Genomic DNA, 12,266 nt, shown 5'->3' with positions numbered 1-12,266 from the left:
GCACTGGTCCGGTCGTAGCAGTACCGACCTGGGACGAGGAGCCCTTGATCCTCCATGTTGATGGCTCGTCTAACCAGCGAGGAAGTAGAGCGGGACTAATACTGTACGGCCCGAGCAAGGTGAAGTTGGAGTGTTCTCCGGTTCAGATTTGAGGCGGAGTATGAGGTGCTAATTGCCAGGTTCAACTTAGCAAAGGAGATGAAAATGAAGCACCTCATCGTCTGTAGTGACTCTCAACTAGTAGTTAACCAAGTCAATGGCAACTACAAAGCTCGTGACTCGACCATGGCAGCCTACTTAACCAGAGTCAGAGAGATCCTGTCGAGATTCCATTCTTGCTTTATCAGACAAATCCCGAGGTCCAAAAATGTCGAGGTCAACACCCTGTCACAACTAGCAAGTACGAGTGACAACACCATGCGGACTGTGTACAAAGAGGACCTACCTCGGCCTAGCATTTTTAGGGGCAGAAGAGGTCGCTCCCATGTTGCAAGTGGAACCGACTTGGATTAACCCACTCGTTGATTATTTGCTCCACGAGACTCTACCTACAGAAAGCAATGCAGCTCAGAGAGTAGAGCGACAATCGGCCAAGTACGTCCTCATAGACGGACGACTGTATAGGAGATCATTCACGCTCCCCTACCTACGTTGCCTACGACCCATAGAAGCTGAGCTTGTACTTCGTGATATCCATGAAAGTCTATGCAGAGTACACTTGGGGGGTAGGGCCCTTGCCCAAAAGGCATTAAGGCAGGGCTACTATTGACCCACAATGAAATCAAACACACTCGAACTCGTCAAGAAATGCGACAGATGTCAGAGGCATACCAACATCCTTCATCAACCTGCTACCAACTTAAAGTATCTTACTAGCCTGTGGCCCTTCGCACAGTGGGGAATCGACATCCTTGATCCATTTATGCCGGTAATCAAACAGATGAAGTTCTTAGTTGTGGCGATAGACTATTTCACGAAGTGGGTGGAAGTCGAACCGCTAGTAAGCATTACAGCTCGGAATGTGCAAAATTTCTTTTGGAAAAGCATTGTATGTCATTTCGGACTCCCCAAAATCTTGATTTCGGATAACGGGAAGCAATTTGAAGATATTAAATTTCAAGATTGATCCCGGTAGAAATTGAAGTGCTCATGTTGCGACTTGAGGCTTATGATGAGGAAACAAATAATGACGAGTTTCGTACCAACCTGGACCTTGTAGAAGAGGTACGAGACCTGGCCTACATCTGGACTGTGGCATACCAACAGAAACTATCTCGGTACCATAACGCTTGGGTCAAGAAGCGGCATTTTCGTGTTGGCAATCTAGTCCTACGGAAAGTTATGGTACTAGAGCCCAGTGTGGGTAAGCTCGGACCGAACTGGGAAGGTCCGTACTGTGTAAGACGGGTGTACGAGAAAGGTACACATGAGCTTGAGACTTTGGAAGGGAAGATAATACCTCAAGCATGGAACATCGACAACTTAAGAAGATACTATGTATGAATCCACAATTCCAAGTATAAGCCACTCATGAAATCACCAAACTGGTCAAATAAACGACGAGATGGAGAGACGACCATAAGTCACTCCTATAAGCCTAAGGGCTATGGTGTCGAGTTGATTACAGACCTCGGCATGATAAAAGTCCTAGTTGCATGTTCGACACAGGCGGCTTAAAACCCAATGGCTTTGGCAAGGGCAAAGCAAAGTGACCCAGGCACAAACAAGTCAGGTATGTACCCTAGAGTGTTTGTTCGCCCTGGCATACAATGGTGATTAGATTATTCCCACTAGTGTTGAGCTCGCCAGTTCGGGAGTAATCTATACTTAGAAAAAAGTTCACTCTTATTTGGTTTAGTTCGCTAGATCAGGAGTAATCTACACTTAGAAAATTTTGCACATAAAGATTGCAAAACACTTGTATTTCATTGATAAAGAACTTCAAGTACAAAGAAAAAGAGAAACATTACAATTGATCGAGCTCGGAGGCTCGGAACATTGAGCATTACAAAAGGAGGGGGGTCCAAGAAAAGAGGCTTCAATCTTTTCGGGGCTCTTCATCCTTATTAGAGACTTCGGCAGGAGGATCTGTCTCCATATGGTCCTCACCAGCTGTACTGGAAGAGGTGTTCCTTTGTAGTTTGCAACACCAAGGGGTGGCCCTTCCCGACTCATTGGAGGATAGCCATCTAGAACCCCGACGTTAGACTAGACCTGAAGACAAGGGAGGAGGTCCAATCTTGGGCAAGGCTCGGCTTGAAGTTTGAAAACTTCATGACCGAGGAGAAGCTCGTGCAGGCTAGCCTAAGTCCTCCTAGTAGGTCGCTATTTGTTGTACTTTTTCTATTCGTTTTACTTTGGTAATGTATCTGACTTAGCTCGTTTTTATCGCAGCTGCCATGTACAACATCCCTGCCGATGAGCTCTTCGGGGGCATGAAGAAGGGGAAGAAAAAGAAGAGAGCCTCCAAAAAAGGATCGCGCCGAGACTGAAGCAGCCACAACTGAGGTTCCCGTTCTTGAGCTCGAGCATCCACCAATTGTCGAGCAACCTCCCATAATCGATCTGGTCAAGGAGCACTCAAGCAAGGCGACCCCACCCCGCATGCCCAAGGAGGCTACGTCTTCAGAGCCCGTCCCAACAACTGCCACTTCTTCGAACAGTGATGCTCCAGTTTGGAGAATTTTGACTCCGAAGTTCAGCTTTCTCAAGAGCAAGGATGTGGTGTTCACTGAGGAGATCGCTCATTGGGCCGACTTGCTAGTTGCTCAGCTCGGGGCCCGAGCGGCCACACACTGTATGATGGTACATTCTTGAACTTGTCTTTCAAATTGTCTTGTACTTAGATATTTTGTATACTGATACTTGTTTTCTTCTCTTGGCATGTGAACTCCTCCATCCATGCCTTGGCTTATCAGTCCGAGGTGAACATAATGCAGGCTCTCGAAGTTGAGGAGTCTTCTCGAAATGCCCACGCCAAACTGAGCTTAGCTCATAACGAAATCAACCAACTGAAGAACGATGTGCGAGCTAAGAAGGAGTTGATAACTCTGTTAATGTCAAAGAAGAAAGAGCTCGAAGAGCGTGAAACGGCATTGAAGAGGGAGATCGAGAGCCTCGAGGCCCACGTGAAGGAACGAACCGAACTACTGTTTCAGGCAATAGAGGAGGCCAAGGTTAAGGGAATTGAGGAGAACAAGTCCTTAGTGGAGTTTCGGAAAAGGCTGGTCGAGGCAGGGACAGTGGGTTACCGCAAGGGAGTCAAACTCAACATGTGATTGACCCGGTGTGAATTTCCCCAACTCGACCTCAATGCCATAACCACGTCGAAGATCACCAAGGAGATGGCCATCGAAGTTGCCAAAGATTTGAACTTCGAAGCAGAGAGATGATGACCTACTTGACAATGGCAAGCAGTTCGAGGATATCAAGTTCCAAGAGTGGTGCCAGAACATGGGGATTCGGCAGAAGTTCACATCAGTCGCGCACCTGCAGGCAAACGGTCAGACGAAAGTTATGAATAGATCCATCCTGCGAGGACTGAAAGCACGTTTAGATCGAGCTAAGGGATTGTGGGCCGAAGAGCTACCAAGCATTTTATGGGCTCACAGAACTACAGAAAAAACCGCCACGGGAGAAACCCCCTTCAACCTCACCTATGGCACTGAAGTAGTGATCCCGGTGGAAATCGAAGTACCAACATTGCGACTAGAAACATACGACGATCGGACAAACGGAGATGAGTTACATACCAACCTTGACCTACTGGACGAGGTAAGGGACCTCACGCACATCCGGACAGCGGCCTACCAGCAACAGGTAGCTCGCTACTACAATGCCAGAGTAAAGCAACGAAGCTTCCGAGTCGGCGACCTGGTCCTTTGTAACATTATGGTGCCCGAACCCGGCGTGGGCAAACTTGGATCAAACTGGGAAGGGCCCTATAAAGTAAAGAGAGCGCTCGGGGGAGCATATGAGCTCGAAACCTTAGAAGGCAAACAAGTACCTCGAGCATGGAACATTGTGAACTTAAGGCGATACTACCTATAAACCGCCAAGTGAAGTGGACGAAATCGCTATAAGGGCCTAAGGGCCATGATGCAGAGCCAAGAGAAACCTCGGCCTAAGCAAGCAAAGAAAAGTCGGGCATATTATCAACTCAGCAAAAAATCAGTTCTCTACAAAAGCCTTGGCGCCGAAACAGGTCGCGTAAGTACAATAACTCGGACAAGAAACAATGGCATATTATCAGTTCGACAAAGAATCAGTTCGGGAAAAAGAACACTTGGGCAAAAAGATTGTCTATTCCGTTGCAAGAAACAAGAGTACATTGGCCATCAGAAGGCACTTCCAAAAAAAAAAATCTTTACATGCCCGGAGCTACTTCTTCGCCATCGGAAGGCACTTCAACAACACCCGAAGGTGACAAATAGTAAGTTCGCCTGTACTCGGGCAGAACGCAAGACAATTTTTTCTTAAGGGAATGGATTGAAGAGAAGACGTCAAGGTCAAGGGGTCGGTTGTAATCATGGAAAAGAGAAATGGTCCCTATGATATTACGAATAGAGTTAAGGTGTAGCTGGTCTATAGTAATGTTAAAGAATTTAACGATCTCGATTATAAGATGGTGAAGTGGAAGACGTAGACCAGCTACGAGCTGCTCCTCGAAAATCATGATCTCGTTGTGATCATGATCCCAAGGAAAGTTTCCTAAGGGGATGCCATATACAAGGTCGTTAGGGAGTCTATACCTGGCTACTAAGGCTAGGAGTCTGTCTGCCATCATTATCGACGGGCCGAAGTTGTCTAGCAGTCGACCTTGGTGTGAGGTGGAAGTTGATTTACTAGAGGCCTCTCGCTCTCGCCAAGGTGAGTTCACCCCGGGCAGGCCCTTTGACCACCTCGAAGTTGTCCTGAAGTGACCACCTCATTAGGACGAGGATCCACGGTCCGAGTCGAGGTACCCACCTCAGCCCCAGTGGACTCGCCGCTCTTGTCTAAAAGACTATCTAAGCTAAGGCTAGACATATTAAAGGAAAGGACAATGAAATCAAAAGGAAAAAGCAAAGGAAGGTGGACTCACCAAAAGGAAGACTGAAGAAAATGAGGCGACCTCGGAACCAGAAAAGGCTGAAACCGAATTGGAAGGCTTGAGCGCGACCTCAAAGATTGCGGATTTGCGTACTTGTGGCAAAGAAAATGGGCCCTTTGGCCCCTATTTATAGCCACTATATCCAGGAATCAATGGTCAAGATCAACATGATCTGACGACTCCTAGGGAAATCGGTTGCATGCCCCCCGAGGTTGAAATCAATTTAGCTCGTGTTTTGACATCCGCGGAGTCTGTAAACAGCTTGACGTCCGCGCGTACCAGGTACACGATCTGGGTTACTTCCTGATTGAACCGAATGGTTGAACAAGTCCGACCAACGGCTCTCCTTCCACATCACCTAGATTTTGTGCCAAATCCACCTAAGCTCATCATGAACTCCCTACGCCGGGTTGGGACCCTTGCCATGAGGAGTGGGGGCAAATGATGAGGAGTAATTTGGCATGACCTGGTAAATAAAAGTCACGTGGACGTGATCTGCACGTAGGATGACAACTCAGCAAAGGGAGCCTAATCAACACTATGCGGAGCTCGGCGTAGTCACTTCAGCATAAAGTCACTTCGGCAATAGCTCACCTCGGCTGTTGATCGAGTTTGGGGCCCAGGAACCAAAGTGACACATCCAGCAGACTTCGGATATTGCGGGATCATACCACATAATGGCAAGCCTAATCTTCTCCCCGTCCGAATCGAGCAACAATAATGAAGTTCATTAATTGATATGTTACTCCCCGACTAAAGTGGGAATGGATCTCACCCATTCAGACCACAGATTTCGGAACTATTCTAGGAAACCTGCAATAACTCGGCTATATAAAGGCGTCAACCCCTCCATGGTCCAGGTACACGCGATTACTTGCATCCTAGCTCTCTAGAACTCAAATTCTAGCTCGCAATCACAACATAGTACTGACTTAAGCATCGGAGCTACCTCGCTGGGTTAACTGCCCCAGGTGCTCTAATCCTCTGTCTTGCAGCTTGGTCCAGCTCGCTACACGACTAAGTTCCAGATCATCCTCCAACTAGGAGATTCCAGATCGTGCACCATTAGGAACCCCTGTGATACATGGGTTTTATTGAGTGAAAGTGAAATAATGGAAATACTTAATAGTAAACATATTTTTTCTATTTTCCATTGTAAAACTATGAATTAATAGTATCATAGGCAAGGATTATAATGTTTAAATTATATAATTTATAATTTATACAAAAATATATATATATATTTTAAATACACTATGAAGTAATTACATTTACAAATCATGTTAATTCATTTTTGGAAATTTCTTTGATAACTTTTGGTAATTATGACAAAATTATTGGTACTTTATTTTTGGTAATCCTTGGATAATTTCTGTTCATTAAATGTAATTTTCTGTTATTTCTAGATTAAATTACATTTAAATATAATTACTTTTAATTACAGTTTAAAATTTAATTGTATTACTTACATTAATACATAAAATACAATTTAAGTTATAAATTACATTAATTAACAATTTAAAAAGCTGTTAATTAATGAATTATTGTAATTAATTAACAGATTGTATTAATTAAAAGTACAGTTAATACAGTTGATTAATTAAATACTGTAATTATTTAATTACTGTTAATTAATAAATACAATAACAGTTAATACTATTAATTAATAAAAATACTGTTACTTTTTAAAAATATTATAATTATTATTAATACTGTAAGTTTTAAAATATAGTAATTATTATTATTATTATTATTATTATTATTATTATTATTATTATTACCCTCTCTCTCTCTCTCTCTCTCTCTCTCTTTTAAATGCCTTTTTTAATTATAATAATAACATGCATTAAAATAAGAGTCTTTGGAAATTCCAAAGTCTCTCTCTAATAGTGTTAGTGTGAAGTTTATTAATCTAATCAAAATCCATTTATTTACCATGGACCAATTTCGAGTGCAAAGTAGTCCTCATTTTGAATGCAAAAACAGTTAAAACCATTCATTTTTAATACAAAATATATATTCTTATAAAAAAACACCTATAAAACTGCAACTTCAATTCTGCATTTTTATCTTCACAGACACCCATCATTCTTTTCAACCCTAAATCTAATCTAAACTTTAACCCAATCCGACTTTATGGGTCTGGTCTGAATTCGGACTAAACAAATCAAGTTGCAGTCCCAAGTCCTAACTCCTAATAACAAGGCAACACACGTCGTTGGGGAGGTTTTCTTTTGGTTAGAAAAAAACGGTAGATAGCTTTTCCTTAAACCAAACACAGCCTAAAAGAGAGGAATTTCATATTCAGCCCATCAATGAATATAATAAATACATAAAGAATAATCAACTCAATTTCAGTTTCGGCCATTAAGACTCAAGACCTACATAAAAATTTATTCGTATTCGTAAAAGATAAGGCAACAAGTCATTCTCAAACGGCCGACATCACCACATGAAAAGGGTAGTTGGAGTAGTAGCAATTCTACATTTCTATGCCTAATTAATTAATGATCACGGGCCACGGCTTTTGTAGGTCTTGAAAACGCTTTACTCAGCTTAATGCGTGAGATATAGACTTTCATTTTGCCAGGTGTCAAGTTCATGGAATGCAATGGCCACAAGTTATTTATGAGCTGGGCAACAACAGACATGACGCGTTTTGAGCACTAACCATCCATGATGATTGATTAAGCGACGACTACTACAGACGGATGTCATTGTCAGAGTAATTTAGCAATGAAATACAACATTAATCACTAATCAGCCATTGCAAAGCAAAAGGTGATATTTGGTACCGTATCCGTAAGGCGTAGACTGTTTCTATTTTCTAACTGAAATGCTGTTATATCAGTGGCACTTAGTTGTTTTAAGCATAAACAGCAATTTTCCATTTGGTTGAGAACATTCATAAAACGTTTATACTAGAATTGTAGGCGAACATATACAAGGCTTGCAAATGTTTCCTTGCTTTTTTCCTTCAAACCAAACGAAACTTAAACGTTTTAGTTTTTAAGCTTGAGCTTGAAATGGCATTGATACCAAATAGAACCAAAGTTGACCAAAGTGCCAAGGTCTCTACAATAGACTTGTTTAACGATTTGCTAATTAGCATTACAAATGGATCGGATCATAGAGATATATCTGATGGATATATAGAATGTGGGTTCGAATTCAAATCATTCACGTACCCAGTTCAAAGTTCAAACTAAAGATCGCATTGGATAAAGAATATCCGTACAGCAATTCTTTCCTTTATCCCTCTTTAATTCTCTCTCTCTCTCTCATCCATCTCATTTAGCCACGTGGAGAGTGGCTCTCCCTCTCCCTCTCCCTATCACACATCCCAATTAATTAAAAGATGCTCCCAAAAATACCTCCTTCTCAATCTCTCATATTGCTCTTAATCAAACACACGCTTGGTTTCTAAATACGACCATGTACTCTTAACTAACCTCTCTTTCCTCCTTTTCCTCTCCCATCCCTCTCTTTCCTCTCTCTCCCTATGACACACATCGTCACATCCCTAATTAATTAAAAGATGTTCGTAAAACATCTCCCTCTCCTATTGCTCTTAAGTCTTAACTAAATATCCCCATAAACAATGCTTATATTTTAGATATAAGAGTTCAATACGTAAGTACTTGTTAGAATGGAAAGGTTTGATGTAAAATTAGTAACTTTCTAAATTTTGGTAGATTATATGTCTCTTTTAGAGATAATAATTTAATTAACTCTGTTAATTTAATAAAACAATAAACACTAATAAAATTAATTTTATTAGTTATTAAAAAATTAATAAAATGTTCAATGAGTAAAAATTAATAGAAATTGCGTGCTAATCAAACTATGTTTACTTGGTAGCTTAATCAAATTCAACAAAAAATTGCTAATACACTTAAAAATATATATATATATATATATATATATATATATATATATATATATATATATATATTTTTTTAGTTAAAATCAATAGAAGTTATTTTTTAAGTAAATATAATTAATAAAATCGAATAAAAATTATTAAAATAATAAAATTAATTATATTAATATGATTAATTTACTAAGTAAATTTAATAAATTTACTTAAGCCAACTATTAAATTTATTTGAGCCATTAATTATTTTGCATAAATAATAAATAAATTAGTTTATCTTAACCTTAATAATTTTTATGCAAATTCTTTTTATCATATGAGTTACATTGTTTGTTTTCCATGACAAGTAAATCAATCTAATCGTAAAACAAATAATTTTTTGCCATATAATAATATCACAATTTAGTCCATTTGACTTAGACAGTTGAACTATCAATCCATCATCTAAAGAGAAAAATGGGTTAGCCTTCGAGTTGGTTTTTGATACAAATGATAACTATGGTCAATCCAAGAGATGACAAAGATGAATTTTTAGTAATTTTAGGGTCTGTTTGGTTCATGGAAATAGGGGTGCAAGTTGAACGGACTAGGTTGGGTTTTAGCCAATGTTTTTGAATTGCTGTTGATATGGACGGTCGAACCATTCGGCCCGGGAACCGTCTAGGCAACCGGTTCCATTTTACCCCAAACCTAGAATCTGGTAAGAAATCGTTGAAAAAGTCAATAAATCATTGACCCGGGTGGTCGAATCGTCGAACCATCGACCCGTTCAACGGTTGTTTATCTTTTTTTTTTTTTTTTTTTTTTTTATTTTGCTATCAAAACGGGCCATCCCTTCGAACCGAACGGTCAGACTATCAACCCGAAAACCAATGGCTAGAACAATTCCATTTCTGGGTCATTTTTTAAAACGTTGGTTTCAGCTCAACCCAAGTCCTACCCTAAGAATTGGACCGGAAGCCTGAACTTAGCCCAAGCCCACGGTCAAGCCCGAACTATCCAACTCAAGCCCAACCAATTTTAATGAACTCGAGCTGGGCTCAGGCAATCGAGCTTGGACCAAGTTATAACCAATATGGGGATCAAAACTTAAATAGCCACCATTTGGTTGTGTGGAATCAAAATCTGATCCCCATTCTTGATGGGATGGCTCAATGCCTCAATGGCATTCCCCACTTGAGAGGATGGTCATTCCTCCCGCTCCCTTGTGAATGAAAACTCAATTATAATCACTTGATTATAATTCGTGTCTAAACCAAACAAGTAAGGGGAATAGATCATTCCAATTCCGACTCCAAGCCAAAGGGAACCTTAAAAGATTTAAAAGAGATAAGTTATCAATTATTAAAATAATTTGGCCATCTAACTTAACTTAATCATTTCAAATGGATAGATTCATAAAATCCTTTACAATAAGGAATTAAGGATAGATTTTTTTTTTAATAAAAGGTTCTAATCACGTGATCATTCATTGGTGTTGTAAATCTCTTTTTGGAACTTCAACATTTTCTTATTATCGATTGCTAGAGGTGAAATCATGAAAGGCATGGAATGGTAGAAAAAAACATTAAAAATGTCTTTTTTTATTTATTTGAATTTTATAAGACAATAAAATTCGTTTTGGTAAAATCCACCTTATATAATTTAAACATTGATTTATTTAAAATTAATTAATAATTTTAAAATTAACTCATGAAAACTTAATAGATATTTAATGTTAAAATTGATCAATAAAAATTAAATTTAAGTTAAATAATAAAAATCTTTAACAAGCTTCATGCATCACACGGGGCCCTACTCGCATATAATTAAACAAAGATGACACGTGGAATTAATCACTTTATATATATAGAATTAACAGGGACCCGTGCGATGCATGGGAAAATCTGAAAGATTGAATAATTTATTTATTATTAATTAATTGATAAATTAATAATCAAAATTTATTGTTAATTAACTAAAAGTATTCAGAGTTATTGTTAATATTTAAAATTTTAATAATTGTATTTTTCATTTAATGTTGATTTACCGAAAATAATTATTGTTAATTTAATATGAACAAATAAAATTTAATTTTATTAATCATTTGTAGTAGTGAAATAAAAACACTTACAAAGGCTAACATTTTTATTAATTTTACTAATAATTAACAATTATATATGAATGGCAACGGGGCGGAGCTCCCCATCCCTACGTTGGGCACCCCACTCTATAGTCAAGGCACTCTACCCCATCCCCACCCCCACCCCCAGTGTCAAGCAAGTCCAGGGTAAAGCACCCACTCCTCATCAAGGATGGGGAATCCTCGAATTTCTTCGCCTCGTCCCCAGTATTGAGTAGGTTCAAGGCAAGGCACCCACTCCCCATCAACCCAATATTCAATTTGATGACAAAAATGATCAAAAGGATATACTGAGTATCAGTTGCATGGTAAATTTTTGAAAGTACACTAAATTGTTTTTTTTTTTCAAAAATGTAATTTTATAAAAATTTTGGAAAATTCATTATATTTGTGTAATTTTGAAAATTTATTTTTAAATAATTTATTTTCTTTTTAGATGTTGTACTTATAGAATTACACTAATTTATCTTATATCTTCTAATATAAACTAATCAATATTTTCCTTTTTTCAATATTATACTAACTTATCTTAATAATTTGTGTAATTATTGGTTCAAATTACAGTTTTCCCTTTCCCATGCTCATTTATCTTTAATACTTTTCAATGATTTACAATGAAAATTAGTTAATTTTTCATTCATTTTCCAAAATCTATTAAATGTAATATTTTCCTTTAATTTTTCATTCATTTTCCAAAATCTATTAAATGTAATATTTTTCCTAAAATTTCCAAAATACTCCAATAATTTTCAATAATTATTTAATATATTTTAAATAAACTTTCAAAAATTTTAAATCTTTTAATTTCAAAAATGTTATTTTACAATAATATAGTTTTATGAAAGTTTTTGAAAAATTTATTACATTTGTTTATTTTAAATTGTTATTAAATATTTATTTTTATTTGGTAGTTTAATAACAAAATTACACTAATTTATCTTTTATTTTTCTATATAAATTAATTAATAATTTTATTTTCCAACATTATACTATTTTATTCCTCCATCTACATTCGGTTATTAACTATAATAATAGCAATAACTAAAAGTTTATACTGTTTGATAATTGTTAAATATAAAACACTATTTAATATTATTTGAATATTGGTTGGATTAAATGTTAACTATATTTAACTGTTTATTAATTGATATGAATATTTTAAATGAGAGAAAGTG

The sequence above is a fragment of the Nelumbo lutea genome, chromosome 2, assembly GCF_056320005.1.
Source record: "Nelumbo lutea isolate HS-2025 chromosome 2, American lotus-T2T, whole genome shotgun sequence".
NCBI classification, from domain to species: domain Eukaryota; kingdom Viridiplantae; phylum Streptophyta; class Magnoliopsida; order Proteales; family Nelumbonaceae; genus Nelumbo; species Nelumbo lutea.
The sequence above is the reverse complement of the archived record's forward strand: the minus strand, read 5'-3'. Positions refer to the sequence as shown.